Raw genomic sequence first — 25,307 nt, 5'->3', positions numbered from 1 at the left:
TTATTTAAGAGCTTGCTTTCTAAGAATGATTAACACAAAGACAGAGAAAGATGCCATTTTTGCTTTCTTTTTAATTAATCTCTTTGACATACTTCTTCCCAGTGGGATTTTGATTATGCTCAATGTTGTCAAAACCTGAGGCATAATACTCAAATGCAGACATGCTCAAAGCTTTTAGTCAAGATGGTGATTGTTTTTCTTCACAAAACACGATCCAAAATGCTTACAATGATCAAATGTTCTGTTTTAAAAGATAACAGGCTTTTCAGTGGGAATCTTATTGTTGTCCTAAAATTGGCAACAAGACTCAAACTAGACTCCTTGCAAAGGGATGGAACTGTCACTCACAAAGCCACATGCCAGTTGGAGTGGGTTGGATGGGTGTCTGTGTAGGCAATGGGAGTACTGATCTGCACTTGTGTGGGGTTCCTAAGACCTGGAGAGAAATGGCAGGGTAGACAGGGAGGCAGGAGGAAGGTCTGACTTCCCACTGGTTAACAGGGCTAGGCTATGTGAGTTTCTCATGGATAAATAAACACCAAAGCAGGTAGCTGCGTTTGAGACATCTTGCCATTAACCCACTTTGTGAGAAGACTGTCTCCTGGATGAGGTGCACGAGTCTAGTGGTGTACTAACAGGGAAAGGAGGCAGCTGAAGGAATGTTAGAAGGGAAAGGACCCTGAGCAAACTTCCATGTCATGGCACTGAACAGCAGGAGATCCCTGCAGGGCTCCCTGAACATCCTACATTAGAGAACCAGCATTTGGCTATATGTTATACAGAAGGTGTGGACAACAGGACAGGCTTAGCTGGCGAAGCCAAGAAAGAATTATAATTCATCTCCCATTAGATAAAGCTGTCTGCCATCTCCTTGTCTCCCAGCTCTCCTTCCACTTTTGACATGAGAAGAGTAACTACAAAAAAGAGGTACAGAAAAAGTAAAAAAGTCGGTCAAACCCCTTTTCTTATTACACCACCAGTCCCTAGGAATATAGCCAGGATTATGATAAGGAAAGAATCTGAGTATTACATTGGATGTGACAAGTACATTTTAAACTAAGCTCTGGGCTCAGCAATACTGAGTATTTTTTGTTTTTGTTTTTTAATAAGCCTTATATTTTTTAGAGAATTTTAGGTTCATAGTAAAATTGAGGGGAAAATTGAGAGTTCCCATATACTCTCTGCATAGCCTCATGCATAACCTCCCTCATCGTCAACATCTCCCACCAGAGTAGTACATTTGTTGCAACTAATGAACATACCTTGACATATCATTATCACTCAAAGTCCATAGTTTATGTTAGGGTTCATTTTTGGTGTTATATATTCTGGGTTTGGGTTTGGACAAAATTATAGTAACATGTATCCACTGTCACATTATAGTACCATACAGAGTAGGTTCACTGCCCTAAAAATGTCTGTGCTCTGCCTGAGCTTTTCCTTTTAAATAGGAAAAAAATGACTGGAAATGGTATGTGTTCAAGTTGTGGTTTGAGGATGGACATAGGACATTGAGCACAGTGTGACTGAAACAGGATTTCGATAGACATAATACTAATGTGTGATATTTAACATCAACGGATTTAGACTTTTCACCAGAGTAACCACCAGTGAAATAGAACAATGACAACACGAAGAATGGAGGCATTAGCAGGACTTCATACGTTTCAGGGTATATTCACATTTATCATTTTATTTAATTATTCTGAGGTAGTAGACCATTTTATAGATGGTAAAACTGAGAAATAGAGAGGTTAGCCACCAGTTCTGAGTCATAAAAGTAGTAAATAACAGGAATCATACTAAGGCCAACCTTTTCTCACACACAGTCTACTCCTCCCCCCAAATTTTAGGTTGACTATTGGACAATTCGGATTTTTTTTTCAGTCTGGCTCTATGTTTGATGTAGTAATTTGGCTATTTAACACCTGTTTCATGTATGTGCTTTTTGATCTTTGTCAGCTTCACTTTTTCAAACTCCATTCATTCTTTCACCAGTGGTAACCATGACTGGTCCCAACACTCTGCTAAAATGGTTCATGCTAAAGTAATCAGTGACATCCTGACTGCCATATCCAGTGGTTTAATTTCTGTTTCTCATCCCAGTTGTCCTTTATCAAACATGTGGTACCAATGACAAGTCCTGATTTCTTTAAACCTGTTCTTCCAGAACATGGTTCTCTAATTTAGGGTGTAAAAAGTCAAGATAGTATTAAGCGCGGAACAGTGCATAACACTGTTATGTAGAGTGGGAAACGGTAGCTGTTAAATTATTCTAAGTATTTGATTTTGGGGAAATAAAGATATTAAATTTTTATTTTAAATATAAACTGTGGAATTTTAATAATCACCTTATATATAACAGATACAACTTTCAAACTAATAAAGGAAAGAATGAAATTGGAGAAAATAAAAGCACTCAACCAATCCAAGAAAAAGCAGGAAATAAATAAATAGAATCAGGATGGTCAAGGCAAAGTCATAAAATAAGATGGCAAACATATAACCATATATAGTGGTAACAGGGTAGATATTAAAGGGCCAATTTCAACAGTAAAAAGTTTCTGATGCACTAGATCAAAAATCCTATAAGAGGGAAAAATGTATTTAAAAACATTCTGTGAATTCAGAGCTGAAACAGACCTAGAACATTTAGATTCTCATTTACAAATCAGGAAATGAAAGCCCAGAGAGGCCAGTGAGATAACCAAGTTCATGCAGTTTATAAGTGCCGAATAATCAGGCGCGTGGGTGGCTCAGCCAGTTAAGTGTCTGACTTTGGCTCAGGTCATGATCTCACAGTTTGTGACTTCGAGCCCAGCTACGGCTCTGTGCTGACATCTTGGAGCCTGAAACCTACTTGGGATTCTGTGTCTCCCTCCCTCTGTGCCCCTGCCCCACTCACATACTTGTCTTTCTCTTTCTCTCTCTCCCCCTCTCCCCTCTCTCTCTCTCTCAAAACTAAAGAAACATTAAAAAAAATTTTAAGTGCCAAATAATCAACAATAACCCAGATTTCCTGACTTGAAATAAAATTCTCTGTTAAAATATAGTTTTCTATTTTTTTTTTTTAATTTTTTTTTCAACGTTTATTTATTTTTGGGACAGAGAGAGACAGAGCATGAACGGGGGAGGGGCAGAGAGAGAGGGAGACACAGAATCGGAAACAGGCTCCAGGCTCTGAGCCATCAGCCCAGAGCCCGACGCGGGGCTCGAACTCACGGACCGCGAGATCGTGACCTGGCTGAAGTCGGACGCTTAACCGACTGCGCCACCCAGGCGCCCCTATAGTTTTCTATTTTTAACAAAAAAGTACCTAATCTTTATAGACTAAGTTCTGTATGCACCTTCATTCTTTCTTGAAAATACAAGGTCTACGTTCCAGACTACTGACATTTTATCCGAGAGGGTAGAGAAAACTGTGATGAATAATAAGGGTCAGAATATGACAATTAGGGGTGCCTGGGTGGCTCAGTTAGTTTGAGCGTCTGACTTCGGCTCAGGTCATGATCTCACACAGTCTGTGAGTTCGAGCCCCAAATCGGGCTCTGTGCTGACAGCTCAGAGCCTGGAGCCTCGTTCAGATTCTGTGTCTCCCTCTCTCTCTTCCCCTCCCCCTCTCACATTCTGTCCCTCTCTGTCTCAAAAATATTAAAATAAATACATAAAAATAAAATAAAATAAAATATGACAAAAAAATACCACAGGTGATCTTTGCCTTGACCTAGCCTTATGAATAAACAATTTCTTGTCTACTTATATTTCTTTAAAAGGATGGAAGTGAAGTAATGAAGTATGAGAGAGAACACTGGATAACTTGATTTTCATCGTGGTAAAATTTGTGAGTTTTGATGTTGTAATCAAAAGATGAAAAACACCAGTGACACACGAGAGAATTACATTGCCTTTAGTTTTTTGTACAAGTTTTACTTGAGATATCTGTGTTACAATGATGGGAATGTGGTTCTTAGACACAAGAATGTGGTCAAGGTCTCCTAGGAGAGTGGAGCTATTTATAGTTTCCCTTTGAAACGAAGAAGATAGGGTGATACCATGGCACAGGAAGATGAGAGAGGATGAAGATCAGAGGCCCTTGCAACGCCTTTCAGAGCTGAGAAGCAAAGGCGAGGGCAAAGTGAAGAAGAAAACTCAAAGACTTCCAATTTTCTTTTGAAAAATTAAAGAGGAAGGTTACAAATCCTGTCTGCATTGTTGTGCGGCCGCAGAGAGTGGGGCACCTGTCCTTTCTGTCTTGTGTTTTCAAGCCCAAGGGAACTTCAAAAAGAAATAAAAAGGTCCTATCAAATGGCCATTCCTTTATTCTTCTGGACTATTTTAACCAAGAATAAAATGAATTCTTAACTTAGCCCAAGCAATTTAGTGCCTAGCCAAAATGAACATTCGGGCTCCAAATTTATATAAGGAAAAAATCAGGTTGTTTTAACTAATCAATATTTTGTCTGGGTTGGGGCGCCTGGGTGGCTCAGTCGGTTAAGCGTCCGACTTCAACTCAGGTCACGATCTCGCGGTCTGTGAGTTCAAGCCCTGCGTCGGGCTCTGGACTGATGGATCAGAGCCTGGAGCCTGCTTCCGATTCTGTGTCTCCCTCTCTCTCTGCCCCTCTCCCGTTCATGCTCTGTCTCCCTCTGTCTCAAAAATAAATAAACATTAAAAAAATTAAAAAAAATATTTTGTCTGGGTTAACTTATTGCTAAAAACTAACCAAACAACATAAATCTATATTCCTAACATTGGGCTGGGTAGTGAAAAAAATACAGAATAAACATCCATGAAAGGCACAAATAATTTGCATTTCCAGTAAACTGACAAAATGAAAGTTGTAAAAGCAATCTGAGAAGCTGGCTGTATTTGAAGAGTTTACTGTGTAATGGGTGAAATGTGTTCCACGGGAATCCAAGAAGGGACAGCTTGAAGGGAACTGGAAAAAGCTCCAAGAAAAGGTAAGGCAGGTTCCCCAGTGACAGGTAGGTTTTGAGGGGCTGAGAGGAGGTGATCAGCAGACAGAACCACAGTCAGGATGATAGAGAAACTTGGAGATAAAGCAAGCAGTGAAGAGACTGGCACTGATGCTCTCCTTTGTAAATTTCTCTTTCACTAGTCCCCTGTGGGGACTAAAACAATATTTATCCATAAGTACTAGAGAAGAGCTTGTTCTGCATCTGAAAATTCACCTGGTGATGTAAATGGAAAGAAGAACGCCCTGTTTCCCCTTTAAACTATAGTGTCTGGTAGGGAAAAAAAATGGAGAACAGATTCTTATTTCTTCTGTAGCAGGATGCACAGTCTGAAATGAAAGAGAAAAAATGTCATCTATGGCCCAGTACCAGCTGGGTCAGGTAGTTAAACCCCTCTGAATTTTCACTTTCTTTTTTTTTTTAAGTTTTTTAAAATCTTTATTTATTTTTGAGAGAGAGACAGAGTGTCAGCAGGGGAGGAACAGAGAGAGAGGGAGACACAGAATCTGAAGCAGGCTCCAGGCCCTAAGCTGTCAGCACAGAGCCCGACTCTGACTCCTGAACCGTGGATCATGACCTGAGCCGAAGTCAGACGCTCAACCGACTGAGCCACCCAGGTTCCCCTGAATTTTCACTTTCTAGCTAAAATAAAGATAATATGATCTACCCCTTAAGGTTGTGGTAAGGATTAAGTAAATTCATATATCTAAAGGCTTCTTGCACACACTAGGTGTTCAATAAATGGAACCTCTTTTATATTTTTCTCCCGGAAGCAGCAACATGTGGAGGACAGAGCAAGGGCTTTGGTGTTAGAACAGCTGGAGTTCCTGCTCTGGCTCTGATATACATACTGCGTGGCTTTAGAAATATCACTGGACCTCTCTGAGCGTCAGCTGCATGATTTCCAAATTGAAATCTTTACCTGATACGGAGTTGAACTGAAAGCTGCAAATAAGAAAAGTACTATGCGAGCTATAAAATGCTATAGCTAGCATCATTATTGCTTGTGTTAATGATGGTAAAGAACTGAAGCAAGCATGTCAAATTCTAAGAGAAAGTGTCCGTTAAGATGCAAATGGACTGCTCAGTAGAATATTATTCCTCACTTATCCCACCCTCCACCCTCAGGAAGGGGCAGAAATGAAGATACGAATCCTTCTGAATCACCCAGAATCCACATGCCCTCTTTTTCTCTCTCCATGCCCCGTTACATAAAAATGGAACAGATTTCGGGGCGCCTGGGTGGCGCAGTCGGTTGAGCGTCCGACTTCAGCCAGGTCACGATCTCGCGGTCCGGGAGTTCGAGCCCCGCGTCGGGCTCTGGGCTGATGGCTCGGAGCCTGGAGCCTGTTTCCGATTCTGTGTCTCCCTCTGTGTCTGCCCCTCCCCCGTTCATGCTCTGTCTCTCTCTGTCCCAAAAATAAATAAACGTTGAAAAACAAAAAAATTTAAAAATAAAAAAAAATGGAACAGATTTCAAAGAAGAAACACACAATGAAATCTCTATCAGGACTATCACTTGATTAGGCTCACAAATGTCTTTAACGTCCTCTACACTTTCTTATTTTTATGAGTGTCTTGACCATCATTGAGACCAAAGGCCTAACGAATCACAACAGTGTTTCAAGGTTAAAGTAGTGAGTTCCACATCTCAAACTACGGTGCACTGAGGTAGATAAGAACCATTTCACAATGAGTATGATGTGCGATGAATGAAGTCTCTAAAACACACAGGGAGACAAAGGGAAATGAAAATGTAGAAACCAGATGCTACAGAAACAGAAGTCCCGTAGCATCTCATTACGTGCTCCACACAGGGAAACAGCAAGCTCGCAGCAGGCAGCTGGCCGTGTAACAGACATGGGCCATGAGAGGATAAAATCATTGTCTGTCTTCTGGGGAGCACTGGAAAGCCAGAGAAAAGAGATATCAGGGCAAGGATGTTTCCTTTGGAAAGGCTTCTGGACCAGAAACAACACCGCTATTACTAACAGCATACATTTCTCTTTTATAAGTGGGTCTAATATATTTGTTTCTTTATGAATAGCCTGCAATGTAAATGATTTTTAAAATATAAAGTGATGATATTCCTTCCATCCACGTGGAATATCTAAACATCAAAGCAATCCTGAGTTGCTGACTATGGTTTCACAAGTTGTTGAGTTAGTGGAAAACATTAATCCTATTGACTGGCATTTGGGAAACAGGGAAATTCACACCCAGGCCTCATACAGCATAGGGCAATTTCACCCATGACCCCATGTGACATAACATTTCCATAAGAGTTTACATAGGATTCAATTTTATAAGGCACAAAGTCTTCCAGGGCCTCCTATAATAGAGGATAATTGCAAGTAAGGCTTCAAGATCCCATAACTAAGTAGGTGACAAACCTGGGCTTCTTTGCCTACATTTTTTGGCTATGTTGAAACCATCAAAAGATGGCTTCAATTGGTATTTAAGCAATTGTCTCTTTTCTGTTCTATTCTGATCAGATACCAATGCAGAGCTGAATCTGACGTTTGGCTCTATAATTGGAGGAACTGAAATCAGAGATGAGGTCAGAGGCCAGCCACAAAGATGATAGAGTTAATGAGAGATGTGCTCATGGAGGAAAAAAAAAAAAAAAAAAAAAAAAGCAAGGAGGCTTTATTAAGTCTCAGGAGTCTGAATAGTGACTTCCTCCAAAGATGAAGATATACAAGTCTTTCTGATACAGCATGGGAAACAGATTTTTTAAAAATAAATCTTTATTCAAGACAGGAGTGGACTTACTGGTGGGGTGGGAGGAAATAGGGCTGGACACTGGCTGCAAGGGGTGGGGAAGCTAAGAAGGCAGACCCAGTGCTGAGGACTGACTGTGAACAGTGGACTCTCCTCTGGAGAGGGAAAGAGGCCAGTGTGGGGAGGGAAGACAGGCCATGGGCACTCAGGGCCCCTTTACCATTGTTACTATGCAGACTGATTTTGAAAGGGATAAAATCTAACCATAGCACTGTATATAAACAAAATCTCACGGAGGCCAAACTCATATTAAAACTTGATACGATCTAGGGGCGCCTGGGTGGCACAGTCGGTTAAGCGTCCGACTTCAGCCAGGTCACGATCTCCCGGTCCAGGAGTTCGAGCCCCGCGTCAGGCTCTGGGCTGATGGCTCGGAGCCTGGAGCCTGTTTCCGATTCTGTGTCTCCCTCTCTCTCTGCCCCTCCCCCATTCATGCTCTGTCTCTCTCTGTCCCAAAAATAAATAAACATTGAAAAACTTGATACGATCTAAATACAGAATAACATCCACAGAATTTATTCAACCTGAATTCCATTTAAGAGTTAAATCTTCTACTCAGTGAGAAAAAGCAAATTTCCAGAACTTATTATAAAGGAAGCAGCCACTTTATGTCTCCAGATGAAATGAAAAAGAACCTGTATTGAATTGCAGCTCCATCACTTACTAGAAGAGAAGTATGTTAAACACTCATACCTTTTAAATGTAAGAAGAGAGGTTAGCTAAGATGAAGAAAACCATTGTTGATGGGGAATAAAACCTATGGATAAAGCAACATTTAGTTTTTATCTTTCATAGTAAAAAAAAGTTACCAAAATCACTGCATTACAAATAGATTAAATAGACCTAAGTCATTTGCCAAACAATCTGGCAGCCCATAAAAGCATTTTTCCCACATTTAAATTTCACTGACAACATGGCTGCTGGCATGAGAAGCCTGAAAGGGCATTAGCATTCTGACTATAATTCCGTTTTTTACTTTCAACACAAAAAGTTCTTTTGGGGCTTGTGTGCCAGACAAATGTATTTTTCTTACCATGCCAACAGACCCTACTGCTCAAATAGCTTGATAGCAGAGTCAGAGAGCAGATGCACTGGCATCTACCAATTCTTTCCTACAGGAAAGACAGAAAGTTGTCCAGCTGGGTACCACCCAGGCTGGAGTATGCCAGGCTTGATGCTCATGCTGTGCTAATAAGGTCAGGGTCTGATCCCTGTGAGTTCTTTGTTCTGCCTGACTACATGCTCAAGCTGGCCACTCATTTCACAAATGTGAGGGAAAGGTGGATGGGCAAGGCAGTAAGGCTGGATTTGCACAGATCCCTCATCCTTTACAGAAAGACGAATGAATGACTCTTTACATCTAAAGACCACTTTAAGCTGCTGAAGAACATGACCACTTGGGTCAGGGTTTCTTCCCTTATTTTGCTATTGCCAACAGCAATAAATTCTGATGTAGCTCAGACTGGTTTGTATGGACAAATAACTGGAGCTAACCTCACATTCAGGGAAGTTTTAGGAAACATCTTCTTTTGGACAGGCTTACTCATAAACTATAGTTGCTGTGTGAACATAGTGCCACACGCTGAGAGGCTCTCCTTTAGTATATTTGGTGGTGAACTCTGGGAATTGGCACTGTCTCCAAGCATGCTTGCCTTGGTCATTCTGATGCTGGTAGTGTGACTAACACTGGCTATCCGTGAAGAGTAGGGACACTGGGGTTAGGTGACTGGTGTTCACACTCTGACTCCATCACTTACTATGTGATCTTAGAAAAATCAGTTAACCTCTCTACACCTCAGTTTCCCCAACTGTGAAATGGGGATTATGATTGACTACCTGCAAGGTTGTTACGAAGAATAAATGAATGAGCACAGGTAATTGTTTAGCACAGGCCCTCAGCAATACATGTTAAATATTACTACTCCCAGAGGCTCTTTCATCTTTTTTTTTAAGTTTCTTTCTGAAATGCAATGTTTGATATAATAATAGGTTTCACATATAATTCACATATTTTCTGTCTCAAAAATAAATAAACATTAATAAATTAACATTAATAAATAAACATTATGGTTTAGGTTTTCAGAGTTGCTACAGAAATTCATACGTATACAAATTTATATATATATATTACATATATTGTATTTTATAGGTATTATAGACCTAATTCATGTATGCCATTTTTTTTCAAAGATGTGACTACAAACCACTGCTAATAACTCTTATTTAAATAAAATGATAAGTGGCCAAGAGGTAAAGATGTCTTACAAGTTGTCATTCCTCAGTAAAATAGGATCTTTTCTTTTCTTTTTTTTTTTTTTTCAAATGGAAATGAGATTACTGCTATTGTCTTCCACTTTGCTTGAAATTGACAGGCAAACATCTCTCAGCTTTAATATTTCTTTCTGCCAGGACAGCAACTTCAATATGAAGTGTCCAAGGCAATTAAAAAAAAGAGACAAGCAAATAAAAATTGGAAATTGCCATGGAAAGAAAAGCAAATAAATAATGACTAGGATGTTCCTTGGGACTTTATCCAAGTTGGGTTTTGCAAAGGGATAAAGCCCTTTGCTTCAATGGTTAAAAAATGATTGGAAATGTATAGATTGTGATCAAAATGGAGAACCAACTAATACAGAAATCAGTCACTTGATGTATTGGTGATTACTTCATTTCTGGACATGTTTGAACATAGGTTTTGTGAGCCATGTCAAGGATGATTCAGAAAAGAGTTAACACATTCTGTAAGGGATTAAACCATACAACAAGATTTTAAGAAGAAAGTTGTAGATGGTGCCTAAGCTCTAAAAACAGAGCAATGGAAGGTTAATGTTTTTGATAACTACCAAGAAGCAGAGGAGTTACTAAACATCTTTAAAAAGATAAGGACCTCAGATTTTAGACATTTTTTTTTTTTTTTAGCCCTAGGTGGAAACTCCTGAGCAGAGATATTTTAAAACCAACAGTCTATAAATAGGTGTATCCTCATTATATTACAAATCTGCATTTTCTTCTAATAAGTCTTTTAGATTACTGATTTTTATTCTTCCTATTGTACAAGTTTAAATGATTCCATAGGGAGATTAGCCATTTATTTGTAAATAAATATACAAATTTGGGATGGATGCCCAAGGCAAAAGTTGGAAAATATGCTTTTCCAGAAGGCGTTCAAACCTTCTGCTTCTAAGACTACTGTCCCACAATGTATAGTGGGAACTGACTGATTTTTCTTCTTAATTAGTCAGATAGTAAAGATTACCATCCAAGGTGGCCACATAGACTACTCCTTAAGCAAAAAACTGTTTCTATACTTGATGTCTCCTTTACACTTGTATTCCTAGGTCATTTGGCAGTTATTGGGCTAAATTATTTTAATTTTAATTTTTAAAAAATTGCCCCACGTATCCCCCAAAACATCAGAGAAACATTATGAGTCATAAAGTCATAATTTTATATGGGAGGCACCAAAGATGTAATGCTTGGAATCTCCCATGTTGAAACGAACTGCCAGGCTGCCATGAGAAATGTGAAAGCAAGAGGAAGGGCATGGGCCAACAAAGGGTCAAATGCAGCCTAAGCCTCCCATCATAGGAAGACGGACACTTTAGAAACAAGTGCATCAAATTGTGCATGTACAATTGTGCATGTAAAATTTAATTTGCTCCATTTCCAGAAACAAGTTAAATTAATTTATAAACCAAACAGCCCTTCTCCAAAGAGAGAGGAAGAGAGGGAGGAATGCAGAGAGGGAGGCAAGAAGGAAAAGAGGACAAAGTGCTTGCGAGCAAGTCATTTTATTCAAGGAGTCCTTCCAGCAGTAAGTTTGGGCATCATCTAGTTCTTCTCCATGCATCCAGTTCCAAGAAATTTCTACTCCCTTTAGAATAAGACTTAGCTCGGGGCGCCTGGGTGGCCCAGGTGGTTAAGTGTCTGACTTCAGCTCAGGTCATGATCTCACGGTTTGTGAGTTTGAGCCCCGCATCTGGCTCAGTCAAGGCTGACAGCTCAGAGCTTGGAGCCTGCTTTGAATCCTGTGTCTCCCTCCCCTGCTCTCTGCCCCTCCCCTGCTCATACTCTGTCTATCTCTCTCAAAAATAAATAAACATTAAAAAAAAATTTTAAAAGAAGACTTCTCTTTAGCATTATTAATATTCACTGAAAACCAAATTTATTTTATCTTAGATTTTATCTTAAATTCAAGTACCTCTTACCTCCTTTCCTAATGAATAAAATTCCCAAATAACACAATGTCAAACTCATCATCCAAATTGTTTAAGAGTTCATAAAAGAAAGCCAATTCTTTGTAAATTTCCAGGGATTCCAGCGAACAGTGATATTGCAAAACATCTAACCATAAGACAGAAGAATCTAGTTCACACTTGGACCAGATACTTCTCTCCAACTGCTGTAATGAAATTCACTTGTGAGCAGCTGTTTTCCTCCTGTAGGTAAAGACCACTTACCTAGTTACAAAATAAGAACACAAAAACTACCCTATGTGATATATTATTCCATTAATCAGTTTATCTAAAAATACTTTGAGAACAGAGATTCCCTGAATATCATTCTACCTAACATACAACCTAATGCCATAAATAAACAGATGGTTAGAAAAATGTTATTGAAGAGTGAGGGGAATAGTAAAGGATCACAGTGATTATCAAAAATAATAAGTTATGATTGCCTTTGTTTTGATGAAATTGGCTCACAATATAACGTTTCTCCAGCACTCACTCTGAATAAAGCAAAACTGATATCATCAGCTACATGCTTGAAGTTCTCTCTGATTTGATATTATGGGTTTCTTATGGTATTAATTAATGGAGAGTACATTACTGCCCAACAAATCAGCCTTTCCAGTGTTGGGCAATGGTATCACCAGTCCTAATTCAAACTGGAGCTAAATTTCCAGCTAAAGAATGACTGAAGGTTACAGCAATTAAAAAGAAGAGCAAACTCTTCTTTAGACTTCTGGGAATATGCCAACCGAAATCATTCAGATAAGGTAAAAGTCACTTTACCTATTTATCACATCCCTTTTTGATAACTACAGTTTTGGAATGTAATAGAACTTCAGCACCAGACACATTCAGCATGGTTCATTGGCACAATAGGTTTTCATTTTGTTTTTATTTTTTATCTAGTCTCTTAGCAAGTTTGATGTCTATAATAAATACATTGTCTGTAATACTGTGAATTAAATCTTCAGGACTATTTATCTACTCATTGAAACTTTAAACTCTTAAATATATCTTCTATTCCCCCACCCTCTTGCCCCATTTTATTCCCAGTTCTTACAAATTCAGCTTATTCAGATTCCACATATAAGTGATATCATACAGTACATGTACTGTACTTTTTTTTGTATTTGTATTATTGTTTTTGCTTACTACAAGACCCTCAGTGCTTTCAAGAATTCTGTGTTTGAGATTATTTTCAGCTATTTGGATTATTTTTCACCTCACTAAACAAGGAGAATTTTTTTTTTTTCGCTTTTCTGTAAACAGAGATATCTAGGCAGTTGATCCTTTCAGAGTCCTTTAATACAGAGCTCTTGCTGCTTCCTCTTATCTGAGTAGACCAGCAGGCAAACTTAAGAATTATGAGCCACAAATTATATGCAAACCCAAGCAGTATGCACTTAACAAAGATTTCATGGCTCTGCAGTTTTCATAATTACATTAAAATCAGGCGTGTCTCTCTTTAAACACCCAAATGTGTTTTTATAAAGAAATTAGATTCAGGATTTGTCATTAGGAAGTAAATAAGCAAGGATTAAAATGGGATTTGTTGTGATGAATTAGTGGCTCTAAGTAAGTAATCAGCAGCTATAGTAAAGCACACTCCCGCCTGGAAGCAAGGAATGGGCTTTGGACTTGGAATCTCAGCTTCTTTCAGAGTAGTGGACTCAGTTCTTCCACAAACTCCCTCTGAGGCTTTGAGAAAGTCACATCATCTTTTGAGTTTCCTTATTTGTAAAGTGACATGACAAAATTACATAATTTTTAAGGTCACTTTCAATTCGAAAGACTCTGAAGGTTAAGCCCTTTTTTTGTTTTTTTAATGTTCATTTTATTTTTGAAAGAGAGCATGCAGGCAGGGGAAGGGCAGAGAGAGGGAGACAGAGAAAATGAAGCTGGCTCCACACTATCAGCACAGAGCCTGATGTGGGGCTTAAACTCGGGCCCCAAGCCCCCCTCCCATTTTTTTTTAGTTTATTTCTTCATTCTGACAGAGAGAAGGAGAGAGAGCGTGCATGTGCATGCAATGCTGGTGCACGCATGAGCTGGGGAGGGGCAAAGAAAGAGTCCCAAGCAGGCTCTGCACCAATGTGGGGCTCCAGCTCAGGAACTGAGAGATAACGACCTGACTGGAAATCAAGAGTAGGACCCTTAACTGACTGACCCACCAGGAGCCCCATTAAGCCTTTTTAAAAGAATTTACTTCACTGGAGAATTTACATTTAATACACACTGGAAGGTCTCTACAAAGCTGTTTAGTACACTGATTTTTAAAAGAGTTTTATAAATTTCAGGGCACTGATTCTCATACCTTACCAGGCATCAAAACCTAAGGAGGAAATTCCTGGGGTCCATCATTAAAAACTGATTCAATGGGACAGGGGTGAGCACGGAAAACCCGCACTTTGTATGATCCTAGAGGAAATTCTGATGTGGGTGCTCTGTGGACTTCACTTTGAGATTGAATTAGTAGTTGTAAAGAAGTAAAGCAATTTATTCAAATCCTGGCTTAATCCCTGGAAAAACTACAATGTGATGTTAAGACACAATCATTCCAAACAAAAGCTTCTCCTGCCCTCAAAAATATGAATAGGAAAGAATACATTTGCTGTGATTCATCAGGAGAGTTCAAATGTGGCTGCTACATATAATTTCTGACTTATCCTTTTTGTCTTTTACTAAAAGTTCTTTACGTTTCTCCTCCTCATGGAAATCACTTTAAATACCATTTACCCTGAGTATTCGTTAACCCAACAAATAGGCCGTCTTGGATTTTTCTGTCAAAAATTTCTGACTTCTTTGTCTCCCTAAAATTTAAATTTATCCAGAAATAAAGGTGACTCAATACTAGTTTATCTCAATACCTCAGTGTGAAGAGGATGTTTTTATACACAAAATCACAACAAACTCCAAATACATACTGGCTTAGCTAGGAAAAGTAATTTACAAAGTTGGAAAGATACACAACAGAGGTGTTTACAAATATTCAACAAAGACATATAGGAAATTCTTCATAAGATGAACATTTATAATACATAAAATGACAAATTCTCTTCTCATATCCTTTTATTCTAGGCTAAATTAAAAAATAACAATAGCGTGATGAAGCAGTGCTATTGCAGTGGAAATAAATTGCAACAACATGCTAACATTTGGATTTTAAAAATATTGAGGGAAACAATGAAAAAACAAAAGAGAATACACTTTATAATTCTCTCTCTGTATGCATATTCCTCAAAACAGAGGTCAGGATTGTGCTTCCACTTGGGAACCAGTGAAAGAGGAGTATCTCAGACAATGATAATGTTCCATTTCTTGATTTGGAATCTATCACTCAGATATACACTGAATGGCAAAAAAATTGAAAATGTGTTTATATTTCTATTTTGTTTACTTTTCTGTGTGTATGTTTTGAAAAACTGACAGAGGTCTCCATTATTTGATTATTTAGATTTTATTATTAAATAGTCTATTAAACTATTATTTTATCTTTAAAAAAATTCTGTTTCTAATCTCTATTCACAGTCCAGGTCAACATCAGGTCTATTCCCAGCAGGTTATAAAATTCCACCATACAATCCTAGTTTTGTTTCCTAAAGTATACAGACTTGGATATTAAAAAAGATTAACTGAAAATGTATAAACATTAGTAGTTATCTCTGGGGGGCTTCTTTAAAAATTAGGTTTTATTTTCTGTTTATTCTTCTGTATTTTCAAATTTTCTACAAAGGCTATTGCATCTTTTATCATTTAGAAAGAAAAGAAAGGAGAAAAGGAGGAAAGGAGGGAAGGTAGGAGGGAGAGAAGAAGAGGGGGAACAGGACAAGGCATGTGTGTGCGGCAGGAAGGAAAGAGACAGACAAGAGAGGGAAGGAGTGGGAGAGAGAGACACCAGCTGGGAAGTGCTATGGCAGACATGAGGGGGTGTCTGGGAAACGGAGGTATACAGTGGTGAGAGGTATGGCTGCCTGACTGCTTGAAGGAAGCACACAACGGTATGGAAACTTTGCAGGAAGACGTATAGTCTAAAGTGCACTAGGGTGTGGGAGAAAATGGCCTCTTCGGGATGTACAAGGAATCTGCATGGATGACCTATATGGCAGTGATGCTGAAATTGTGGCTTGCAACTCACGACTGGGCCAGAAAGTCAGTGAAGTGGGTCATGGACAGCATTTTAAAAATTAATAGGATACAAGAGAAAATATCACTATACATCACACATAATAGTTATCATTTTAGTCTGTGTCTGTGGGTGTATGTGCAAATTGGATCATGATTTAAAATATATTTTTGTTGTAGGTGTGGTCAGAAAAGGTGTGAAGCTATTGCTGAGGTCTGGGAAGTCATGAGTACCCCACACGGGACAGTATACTCCACACTGCATCATCATTATTCTCTTGTCAAGATTTTTTATGATGAAATCTATACATATATATATATATATATGTATACACACACACATATATACATATTCATGCCTATATTATATTATATATTATAGTATATATTATATACTATATATTATATATAGTATATAAGTAATAATATATGTACAATAAATATACATAAATATATATGTATGCATCCCTATCTGCTCCAATTGGTTAGGAAATCAATTCAATGCAGTGAAACATTGTACAATCATGCCCCAAGGACAGGTTGAGGGAACTTACATTGGTCAGCCTAGCAAAGTAGAAAGCACTTTGTGGTTCATTGCATGTAATTACATATATCACCTTACTTGAGGTTAGACTAGCTTTACAGGAGATGTTCAATGAATACCATCCTTGTTCTGTAAATAAACAAGTTGTGTCTCAGAGAGTTGGAGGAAACAATCTCAAGTTTACCCAAGAGATCTTCGGGTGAATTCGCTGTTTCTGAAGTCCTCTGAATAAGTTCCATTCCATTCAAGGTTAATGTCACACACGTGCATTCTTTTGCTTGTCTCTATCCCTTACAATACAGAACATAAAAAAAGTGTGGGGAATAGGGATGTTTTGGATTTTAATATTTTCCAGAAGTTTCAGAAGACTGAATTACAGAAATTCAGAAGACTGAATTACATGAAACACATGTAAAGATACTGCTTCTGTCTTTGGAAGTATTTCCATTAATTTTTTAAATACATTCACAAATCACTTCCATGTACCGTAATGAGTGTAGGATTAAAAAAAAAAAAAAAGATGAGTAGATGTGACCCCTCTTTCAATAAGGTTATGGACTGGTCAGGAAGGTCGGGTGTTGATCACACTCATGGAAACCTCCAGATGCCTGTGCATGAAAGAGTCCTGCTCTATGCATCATCTACAACTGACACACCATCTGGCAAACATTTACTGAGCGCTCTGTGTTTGGGTCACTGGGTTGGGCACTGAGGTCACAGGGATGGATATGACAACATTCTGCACTCCAGGACTTGGAGTCTCATAGAGGAATGCCTGGAGCACTCCTTGGTGAACTGTCCAGGTAGCTTTGAGAGTAGTAGTCTCTAGCATTCATTCACCTCTCAGTTTCTTAGCCCAACCGCTTAGCTGGATAACTATTTAATAAAAAACAGTGAATACAACATTGCAGGGTTTTGATAACTTTGGATAAAAAAAAGAAAAAATTTGGGGTGCCTGGGTGGCTCAGTCGGTTAAGTGTCCGACTTTGGCTCAGGTCATGATCTCACCGTCCATGAGTTCGAGCCCCGCATCGAGCTCTGTGCTGACAGCTCAGAGCCTGGAGCCTGTTTCAGATTCTGTGTCTCCCTCTCTCTCTCACACTCCCCTGTTCGTGCTCTGTCTCTCTCTATCTCAAAAATAAATAAAACGTTAAAAAAAGAAAAAGAAAAAACTTGATGGTTTGTAGTAAGCAAGATGCATTCTCTCCTATCTGTCACAGTTTGAAACCAAAAATGTTCATTCCCAGTTTACATCAACATTTTTAATTCCTGGTCCAGGTAGACTGTATAGTTTTAGTAAATTATATTTTGAGTTTAAAGGGGCTATATAATTATAAGTGTTTTAAAGAATCATAGCCATTGTTGGGGCGCCTGGGTGGCTTAGTGGGTTAAGCATCTGACTTTGGCTGAGGTCATGATCTCGTGGTTTGTGAGTTCGAGCCCCACATCAGGCTCTGCGCTGACAGCTCAGAGCCTGGAGCCTGCTTCAGATTCTTTTTCCCTCTCCCTCTGCCCCTTCCCCACTCACACTCTGTCTCTCTCTCTCAAAAATAAATGAACATTAAATTTAAAAAAAAAAAAAAAGAATCACAGCCATTGTCTAAGTACTTTATTTTCTAGAAAGCAGCTGAAAATGGAGTAGAAATGGAAAAGCAATGCCAGAAAAGGTGACCCAAGGAAAGACTCATCAAACACATTGCGACAATAAGGGGACTGTATATAGGGGTTTGTTTATGCTTATTTATATTTGAATGGAATGCCACTTCAATGTTTACTGCAATAAAAATAAAAAATAATGCATATAGGTCAAAACCAGGAACAAACATAACATGTTCCGTCATTTCTCCACTTCAGTTTAATGTATCTTGGTGGCAGTTGGCTAAATTCTATGCTTAACCTCAAAATGAAATCTCAGTTATTAGCAAAACCTACCAGTACTTGAGCTACTATGTATTTGTAAATATAAGATCAGCCTAGTCTTTTCCCCCTGAACAGTATTTTCTTACTAGCAAATATATATTCACATTTCTGGAAAATGGCACACTGATTTATTGTTTTTTTCTTGACAAATGCATTATCTAACCACTTAAAAATACGGAATATTGTACTAGCTCAAATTTGAGCTTATAAACACTGCAATAAAAAGGCAAATGTCTGTATTTCGTAATGCATTTAAATTACATATATAATCTTATTCTTTCATTACTGTATTATACATACTTGGGGTTTTTAAGTATCCAACAACTTGGAATGATTTTAATGCCAGCTTTAACACACGAATCTATTAATGGAAATTCTGCAGCAGACCTACTTGCCTTTGGGTGTTCTAACCTTGAAGAAAAAGCATCATGTTATTGCTTTATCTGAAGTCTAGACTGATTCTCCCAGTCCAAAATCTGCTTGGGTCTATCAATCTTCAGAACACAATCACATTTTGTAAAGAGAAGGATAGAATGATTCATTTTTGATTAAAGAACAAGAAGACCAGTTCCACACACTAATCAAATCATAGTATAAATTAGATTTATCTGATATATTCTTCCAGTGACATCATAGGTGAGCAGAAGACAGACAAATATAGTCCAAAACTACGTTATGTATTATATATATATATATATATATATATATATATATATATAGAGAGAGAGAGAGAGAGAGAGAGAGAGAGAGAGAGAGAGAGACATCACACACCCACTTAATGTTCACTAAGTGTCTATGTTCTAGGTACAATGTGCAATTAAAGAAATGTAAGTCATGCTCACTGCCTCTCAGAAGCTTTCAGTTCCCTGAAAAGACATTTTGAATCAACATGGCTCCTTCTGAATGCCACGCAAAGCCTCTCACACAGTCCATTATGTCTAGTAATTATACATATTTCCCCCCTTTAGTTAGACCTGTTAATCATTGTGTTTAAAGACTGTGAAAATTGGGCACCTGGGTGGCTCAAATGGTTACGGTTTGACTCTTGATTTTGGCGCAGGTCATGATCTCACAGTTGTGGGATTGAGACCTGAACTCCAGGCTGAGCCTGCTTAGGATTCTCTCTCTCCCCTCTCTCTCTCTCCCTCTTCCCCTGCTCATTCTCTTTCTCTCTCTCTTACTCTCACTCTCTCTCTCAATAAGTGAACTTTCAAAACACAAACAAAAATAAATAAAGACAGCTAGTTTCCCTTCTCCATCTATGTCAGTGCTGAGCTTCCGTAATATATACAGAGCAACATCTCCTCCTCTCTTTCTTGCTTCTTTCCTTGACTTTCCATTCCCTGTGAACTTTACCAATACTCATCAGATAGACACCTGATCTACATATCTTCAATACTCTCTGGTTGTTAAAACTTTTCTCTATTTGGAGGAATAAACCTCAGTCTACTTATGAAAAAAAAAAACGTAGAATCAACCTTACTATACATTCACGACAGACAATCTTCTAAAACTTAAAGCTCTCCAGTACCTTCCCACAGACCTTAAAATGCAATCCAAACTCTTTGGCAGGATCTATAAGAACCTATGTGATCTGCTTCTTAGCTCCCTCTTCTATCTTCTCGTCTTTCCCTCTCTCCTTCATTCCTGGCCACTGTGACCCTCTTTCTCTCTTCAAACAACCCTATCACAGCCTCTTTGGAACTGCAGTAACCATATAAGACCCACTCAAAGTCAACAATATAGGAGTGGGGGAGGGAAGAGGAAATGGTTGGAGTTATGTGATTATCCAGCATTTAGGGTAGGGTGGGATGAGACTAAATTCAACTTTAAGAAATGAAACCTAATAAAACTGTGAAAAGTAAAAGAAGTAAGGCTTGTAAATATCAAAGCCTAATGTATAGTTCTATTGGCTTTGAACAGTACAAAAATCACAAATACTTTATCAAAATAAAAACTGAAAACTTACCATTAACTCACCCAGGTAATTAATGTCCCAGTCAATTCAACAATTATTATGATTATGCCAGGTCTACTCACCACAAATATATCCACTGTGGTAGCCTATCTCTGTGGTCACAGAGAAGGCACTGAGCTGGCAGATGGTGGGGGCACATAATAGCTAAAATGAGGGAGGGAGTCTTAACACCTTCATCCCTGTGTCAGCACAGCAAGGAGAGAACCCTGTATCCAATGAGACCATTCTCCCTTGTTCACAAGCTTCCTTCACATCTTTCAACCAAAGAACAGAATAGGTATAACATTTCACCTTTGAAGCCAAGATCATCAAACCAAACGTGTTTCTCCCTCATGAAACTACTTTGATTTGCTTGTGAATTGCATTGAAAAAAATGTTCCTACTGAAATAAATAATACTTATATGCTGTTGTTCCAGAATCCTTCACAAGAAGTGGTAAGGTGTAGAGACTATGACTATTCTATATAGGTGCTACTAAATGAATGGACGGGTCAATCCAGGAACCAGAAGATGGTGTTTCACTACACAGATTCATTGCATATATTTCTTCTTCTCTCTCCAGTCCAGGCCACAAAATCCACATATTGCCCATTTTACCTCCTTGCACTGTCACTACAAAGGAATCCATCCTCTGCAAGCCTGTGGACTATAATCACAGTATCAAAACATGTATCAACAAATAGTATTAAGAAAGAAGGTAGGAATTCAACTCATCTTTACTCCTCAGCTTTGAAATATTTATGAATAAAAATATGCCAAATCTATTATAGAAAATTAAAAAGTTGACTATAATTTGATATATGTGGCAGGCATATACACACCATTTATGAAAAGATTGGATTTAGTCTCATGCTTCTATTAAACATTACCATTAAATTAGTTACTTAGGCCAAGAACTGGGTCTTTCAAATGTAAAAATTCAATTTTTAGCACATAACAGATTCTTAATATGTATCTCATTTGTATGGAAGAAGTTAACTGATCATAAAAGGTCAACAGCTACTAGATCTGTATCCGAAGGGAAGCTATGAAATCTTCAAAGTTGAGAATCTCTTGAAACGGAATGTCCATGCATCTCAGAAGTACTTTAGATATCCAGGGAATTTTCCTGTCTACTTCCCAGGGTCAGGACAAAGATGATTTCCTCAGGATTGGGTCAGTCATCCTATGCTGGCCTTCCACCATGATTTCTGTTGTATTAACTCCACTAAAGGGCATCAGGGTAGTAAAGGAAGGAACACAGATGCCTAAGACCACTATCCTTTGCAAGTTCTTCCTATTATGGAATACAGCTGAGGTCTTTTTGGAATAGTGAGGAGGAAGAACAAAGTAGACTAATAGGTTGATGGTTGGGGCATCCAAAATCACTAACAGCACCCCTCTAGGATTTTAACTATCCTTCAAAGCTCAGAGTAAATGTTGCTACTTTGATAAGTTTCATTGTTCTACCTTTTATTATTGCAACAATAAAGAATTTACCACCTCACTCTTTTTCCTTTTTGTTTCCATAGCAGTTTGTTCATAATATTAATGAATTGAGTTGTGTAGGTTTATTACCACTTACTCAGTAGATTTACAATATTTCTTCCAAAGGACCCCTAGAAATGGCAAAGTAAGTGGTCATCTATAGCTGGCTAAGACTATAGCTACGTTCATGAAGCAAATTATGCTTCAGCCAGATGACTAATTTTAAAATTTGGAAATTGCATATAAAAATACTTTTCAATGATTTCTCTGGTTTTATTCCATCTTTCACATTGCTAGGAAATTTTTTCCCATCTAGACACAACATTTTGGATTTTCCAAGCTCATACCTCAATGGCGCATCAAAAATTGTTCAGTAGGTTTATAACCACTCCACACACTGTTAGTTCCCTTCTTGGCTCTAATACTCTTTAAAATACTACTACGACTACTACTATTACAGCCTATTGTCTGTCAAAGTAAGCATCAGTCTTCACTTTAGTCTTATGAAAATACCATGCCTTATAACCAGAGATTATGGTTTTAAAATTACACACAAAATGACACACGACAATATCTATTATAGAAATTAAGTATAGCCCAGTACAAAGCATCTTCTTTCTTTCTTCTCTAACAAACTTACAGAACTTTCAAGAGAATATCCAGGCAACTTTTCAGAGGTTTTTGGGTTATTTATTTATTTTTAGTGGAAATGGTATGAATCATAATTTGTGGGTTCTTTGTGACTTAAATATAGAGCTATTATTAGTAAGCTAGATACAAAAATGGCTTAAGAACAACTTCTTTAACATAGAAATCTACTTCCACAAATTTTCGTCAATAATGGCCTCTTATCTCATGATCAATTGTTACACTTTTTAAATGTGGCAAATGGGTTTATTAGTGATTATAAATCTTATTAGTTGCATCACTATTTTATAACCTAATAGAACTCTAGTCATCAGTATCATTGGTGGTCTACAATTATTTGCACTCTCTGGCATTCATGCCTTTCTATAGCCCATGACACAGAGCGGGGCCTGTGATTTGCTTTAATTACAAATGTAACAGAATACCCTGTGCCGTTTTAGGGCCTAAGCATTAAGTAGGTCTGACAGCTTCAACTTCTGTGCCTTGGGGAGCCCTAAACTGCCATAGATGGAGCTGGGTGGGCTGTCCCATTAGAGAGACCACATGCAGAGAGAACAAAGAGGAGGAGACTCCTAGACTCCATGGAGTAAAACTAAGGCCAACAGAGAAAACTGTGTCCCCACAGTTAGGACCCCAGTTGATTTATTCCTACCCAGCTGCCCTAACCATACTGATTGAGGTGTCAGGCATGTGAGTACAGAAGCTCTTTTGGAAATTCCAAATCGGCAAGCATCATGTGGAGAGAGATGAAACACTCCTACCATGCACTGTCCAAATTTCTGACCCATAAAATCATGAGAAAGGGTAAGATATTTTAAGCTACTTAGTTTTGGTATAGTTGGTTACACACTGATAGATAACTGAAACAGGACTATATTCAGTTACCATGGCTTCATTTTTTAAAAATAATTCTTTCAGGGGCACCTGGGTGTCTCATTCAGTCGAGCATTCAACTCTTTTGGCTCAGGTTATGATCCCAGAGTCATGGGATTGAGGCCTGTGTCAGGCTCTGTGCTGAATGTGAAGCCTACTTAAGATTCTCTCTCTCTCTCTCTCTCTCTCTCTCTCTCTCTCTCTCTGTCTGTCTCTCCTTCCCTCCCTCTGCTCCTCTCCCCTGCTCACATGTGTTCTCTCTCTCTCTCTCTTAAAACAATAATAAGAAGAATTATTTTAAAGTTAAAAAAAGTTTAGACCAACTCAAATAAATATAGAATTACTTAAGCAAAAGTATTTATTTTTAATGCAAAGGAATGAGCCACATATGGAGCAATAGAGCATTCCTTGTTTCCCAATAATCTTCTTTATGCCTCTTTTAGAAAAAGGTGTGAATTCAGAAGACTTATTCAACTAGGAGGATGTGATTTGGATAGATGTACATACATCTTTTTTTCCCTAGAATGCATAACTAAAGGAATAGGTTGTAAAGCATTTTAGAAGAATGAATAGACCATACAATCTTTAAGATATCCTCCCTAAATGTTGCTTCATACCACAGAGCTTTTGATAAATACTGAATGACAGAGAATTAGATAAGATTTTGATAAGAGTGCAAGTGGTCTATGATCTCACTTAAGCACTAAGCAATATACTTTAATAGTTATCTGAAGAAGGAGAAGGATTGCATCCTATTATGAAAGTCGAGGAAGCCAGTATGGTTAACAGTCAGAAGAAAGGCCATTTCCACTTCAAGGGAGCACAAGGAGACGAAAGCATGACTCTCCTTAAGAAACAACTTTGTATCTGCTCCATCACATAGATAAATGAGTGATCAAAGGCCTTATCTTCACCATGAGACTACATAGCTACATTGATTTTAACTGCTCACATAACACAAACCTTAGGACAGATATAACCATATAACCAGAAACTCACCTGGACCATACATCACTTTCTTTAATAAAACATTTGTAAAAAAAAAAAAAATCATATCTTGAGCAAGGTTACTTCAGGGACTGTCCTCTAAATTAACTAGTTACAAAATATACAACTACATAACTGAAAGATCAAGTTGCTATAGGATCTCAACCCAAAGATGAATAAATTATAGGAACTGATGGCCAAAATTCCACTGAGTTTTAGATGTCTGTTTTGAAATATTAATTTGACACTAGGGAGCAGGATATGTTGTTCGTATCAAATTTGTACTAAGAAAACAGTTTTATCTTCATATAAGAGGTAGTATATAATAATGGTCAGAAATTCTGAAGTCAGACTTCCTATCTTGACTTCTGGTCTCACCTCATGGTAGCCTTGTTACCTTCAATTTGTTTGGGCTTCAGTTTTCTCATTTGTAAAAATGGGAATAAAAATAGCATCAACTTCATAGAGCTTCTGTGAAGATTAAGTGAGAGTAAACTACATTTCATGCTTAGCATAATGCCTGGCACACTGAAAAAGGCCAATAAATGTCAACTGTGTTTATTCTTTATTATAGAGGATATATATCTAACTCACCAAAGGGTACTAACAAATTATTAATGTAAAAATTACAAAGTGAAACTAAACTAAATACATGTTGGACTTCACTGATCCATCAAGAGACTATGTCTACTGATTTCCTGAGTACTATCAAGTTATCATAATTAATAACCAACGATGCATGATATGTCCATAATGAATTTCTGTTCACAGAA

General features: G+C 38.1%; 1 protein-coding gene across 2 annotated transcripts in view; it reads right to left on the bottom strand.

Annotated features, from left to right (window-relative positions):
• Nucleotides 1-25,307, bottom strand: part of RAB3C (RAB3C, member RAS oncogene family) — a 283,731-nt gene that overhangs the window by 161,045 nt on the left and 97,379 nt on the right. The window lies entirely within an intron of this gene.

Source organism: Leopardus geoffroyi, chromosome A1 (genome assembly GCF_018350155.1).
Source record: "Leopardus geoffroyi isolate Oge1 chromosome A1, O.geoffroyi_Oge1_pat1.0, whole genome shotgun sequence".
NCBI classification, from domain to species: domain Eukaryota; kingdom Metazoa; phylum Chordata; class Mammalia; order Carnivora; family Felidae; genus Leopardus; species Leopardus geoffroyi.
This window is presented reverse-complemented; position numbering and strand designations above follow the sequence as displayed.